Source organism: Colobus angolensis, unplaced genomic scaffold (genome assembly GCF_000951035.1).
Source record: "Colobus angolensis palliatus isolate OR3802 unplaced genomic scaffold, Cang.pa_1.0 Scaffold48, whole genome shotgun sequence".
NCBI lineage: Eukaryota > Metazoa > Chordata > Mammalia > Primates > Cercopithecidae > Colobus > Colobus angolensis.
Window position 1 is genome coordinate 12,255,072 of NW_012118265.1, and position 4,254 is coordinate 12,259,325.

A 4,254-nucleotide genomic window follows, 5' to 3' on the forward strand; every position below is an offset into this window, starting at 1 on the left:
TTTTCATCTGTATATTCATTATTGTTAATTTCATGAGAATGCCATTTGTTTTTATTCTTGTAAGTCTTCTACAGGAAGAACTATTTTTTTTTTTTTTTTCACTGTGCTCTGTTACAGGATGTTTTAAAGTGATTTACCTTGTGCCTACTTAAAAGAGTCTGAAGACTGGGTGCAGTGGCTCAGGCCTGTAATCCCAGCACTGTAATCCCAGGAAGCCGAGTCAGGCAGATTGTCTGAGGTCAAGAGTTCAAGACCAGCCTGGCCAACATGGTGAAACCCCATCTCTACTAAAAATACAAAATTTAGTTGGGCGTGTTGGTGGGCACCTGTAATCCCAGCTACTCACGAGGCTGAGGCATGAGAATCTCTTGAACCCGAGAGGCAGAGATTGCAGTGATCCAAGATCACACCATTGCACTCCACCCCGGATGAAAAGAGCGAAACTCCCATCTCAAAAAAAAAAAAAGAGTCTGAAAAGTCAATGTGTTTAGATCTATGAAATTACTTTCCACGTAATTTGCTGATTGTAAAAAAAAAATCCAGACTTATAAAACATGAATGGCTAATCTTTTGGGAAATGTTAATCCTAGTATTAAAATAAGGAACAATAGATATAAATTGGAAGAAGATCATCAGAATTAAAATTTTCTAAGGTCCTTGTAGTCTTAAGGTTCAAGGTAAAAATAAATGATTAATTGATGACTGTTAAGAATGCTTGTCAAAATAGGGTAGCCACTGAAAGAATAGACTATCGATAGAGTGTATGCCTTTGAAGGAGATAAAATGAATTCAATCTCAAGGCAAGAAAGGAGGAAAAAGGTAAATACAAAACATAAAAAATTGATGAGAAATAAATGTAAATATGTATATAATTTGTGGCAAAACATTAAAAAGCAAAAATTTTCAGTTCAAAATTTTTAAAAATCTAGCACTATACTGTTTCCAAAAGTCATATTCAAAAGACATTAAAAGGTTGACAGAGGATGGAAAATATTAGCCATAAGAAAATAATAATGGCAAATATTAGCCAGAAGAAAATTGGTATGTCTATATTATAATGAAACATTTAAGGCAAAAAGTGACTACTAGATAATAAAGGGGGACCCTGCTAAATAATAAAAGATTTGACTGATCAGGAAGATAATCAATTCTAAGCCTATGTATACCTAATAACGTAGCATTAAAATATATGAAGCGATATTTGAGAGAAGTGACTTCTGGTTCTAAACAAATGGAGCATACATATTTTTTCATATTCTTCCCACTAAGTACAGCTAAAAACTCTAGTAATAATTCTTAAACATTAGAGCAGAGAGAAAAAGACTAGCTAGGGACTTTGGTACTTGAAGAATGATATGGTGTGAAAGGAGTGGAAATAAAATAATCTGAAAAAAAAGTTACGTTGTGTATATAGTCTTAAAATAGTTTATAGACTATCATAAACATACATACAAATATGATTGTGGGATATAGACATTATTAATCCTCTTTCTATGGTGCATAGAGTTAATTTTTAAGAAAAAAAAAACTTTTCATAATACTCCAGCCTCAAATTTTGCCTCACCAGAATCAGTGTGTTTTCAAGAACTGGAACTTTCTCAGATTGTTTTCATTCTTTAAAATGATCGACTTTACTATTTGATTACATTTATTATGGAAAATGTAAAGATGCAGAAGAATGCTAAAGTAGAAAATACCCATTATCCCATTATCCCCCAAACAACGAAAGATTTGCATATTCATTTCTAGTCCTTTTATGTGGATATATAGAATTTTAAAAACAAAATACTGTAAAATTATATCCTGATTTTTCACATTTTGGAGTAACCATTTCTTGAGGACAGTAAGTATTCTTTGAAAACATGATCTTTAGTTTCATTGTTTACATCAGAGTCTAATTATAGCTGTACCATACTTTATCTCCAAATATTTGCTATTTCAGATTGTTTTAAATTTTTGCTATTGTAAATTTTTATGAATAAATTTTTATACATAACTATTGCTAATAATTTAAGATAAATTATGGGAACAGAGTTACCAATTCAAAGAGTATAGCTATTTTTAAATTTTTGATACATTTTAGTAAATTACAGAAAGATTGTACTTATTTATAGTCATACCAATGAATGTCCCAGAAATGTCCATTTTTTTCATATCCCTTGCCCAAAGAGAATAGTAGATGTTACCTCTCAAACTTTGATTATTACAAATTTTAATAGAGGTAAAATATTATCTCCTTATCTTAATTTTGGACTTTTTCTCTGATAATTAATGAAATGATCTTTTTGCATATGTTTGCAGCTGGTTTGCTTTGCTTTTCTGTATATTTTAAGCAGTGCAGATCTTGTAGGAGCTTCCAACATAAGCAATTTCTCATCATATCATTAGTTCTTCCTAAATGAGCAAGACATGAAACTGTGTGTATTTATCACATTATTTCAAGTTAAGTATCCCAATGTGACTGAAATTATAATATTTTCTCCTTGGCAGCCATGTTATTTTAGTCTTGTAATCTCACAAAATTAGCTCTTATTCTTCACATAATAAAGAGGTTTTGAATATTCCATGAACCCTATATGTGATATGATAGTGAAGAGTAAATTTAAGATCTTACTTGCATTTTCTATCAGCGTCTTTAAAACTCTATTAACTACATATTCATGCTCCTTATAGCAATCCCTATCTGTAGCCATGGCGATGTTCGTATAGAAAATTCCAGCTTATCACCTTTAGAATTCCACCTCTGGAATTGTAGTCATGTTATATCCACCCCTTCAGCATAGAACAAGAATATTTCTGCTCAGGAGCTAAAACAGAGGCCTGCATTTGTGTCCATTGTCCCCTTTGAGTGACATCACAGTCCTAGCTTCTTGGCAGTTGTAGAGAACCTCTTTAGTTTGGGGGCAGCTTCATTGGAATATGTCATAGGAATGGCTCCTGTCATAGAAGATCTGAGAACTTATGATTGTCCTGTCAATGAACTGATCAATAATGATATCACCAGGCTGAAATTTCTTCTTTTACATATGTATAGAAATCTCCTCCTTCAAAGCCCAGATGTTTGCTTGGATGGTAACCAGGAGACTACACCTGGCTGGCCAACTACAGGGGATTTTAGTTGACAAAGGGGTTGACTGGCTGTGGTCTGATCCATCTCTGCATTTTCTCTGAGAATGGTCTTTCCATGGGCCGCTCCCAGTCAATGACTAAGTCCTGCAGGGATACAGGTCTGTTCCTGAGTGTCGTCAGACTCTGATATCTGACTTTGGCTCAAGAACTCCCCAGTGGCCTTGCCAAAACTTCTGGAGAGTGAAAGGCAGTATAGGAGGCTTTCACCAACTCTTCTTTCCCTCTCTTTTTCACTCAGGATCAAACTTGTATGACTGACTGGTGGCCCTCTCAACCTTACCTAGCTACCTCCATTTTCTCTCTCAGGTGTTTCTCCTAATAAAATCTTTGATCGTTTAATCCTTTCTTGGCATCTGCCTCTCAGAGAAACCAGACTAATGCAAGTTAGTAGTTGACTTTGAAAAACAAAATGGTTTTCTGCCTCCCATACTTTGCAAGAAGAACGTAATCAACATTTTATATTTTCTCTAGAATTAAGGCACTGGATGGCTTGCCATATGGATGGCCACATATTTTTCAGTTCTTTCTCTAAAGTTTCTGGATCATCCAGGCCCATTCTACCAATTATTTTAGTCCAGGGTCATGGTAGTAACATCTAAGTTACATACAAGAGACAGTAGCTGGGACTAGAGGTGCCACCATGCCTGTTTTTACTATGCACATGGAGGCTGACACTGGGAGAAGGCTGTGGTCAGAGCACAGGGAAAAATGTACAAAAAAGTAGACAGTAGTTGAAAATGCAGTGGGAGGTGAGAAAGGCAAAGTCTAAAGGAGCAAGTTTCTTGTGCCCTGGAATAGCTGGATTGTTTGGTTACATTCAAGTTCATTTTTAAATTTTGACAGTGTGATGTTTTGATACATGTGTACATTGTGTAATGATCAAGACAGGATAATTAGTATACTTATCGCCTCAGATACTTATCAATTCTTTGTGGTGAACATTCAAAATCCTCTCTTGTAGTTATTTTGAAATATACAATCCATTATTGTTAACTATAATCACCATACTGTGCAATAAATAGAACTTCTAACTGTAATTTTGTACATTAACCAACCTCTCCCCATTTTCCCATCTTCCCTACTGTCCCTAGCTTCTGGTGACCCACTGTTCTACTCTTTTTTTTT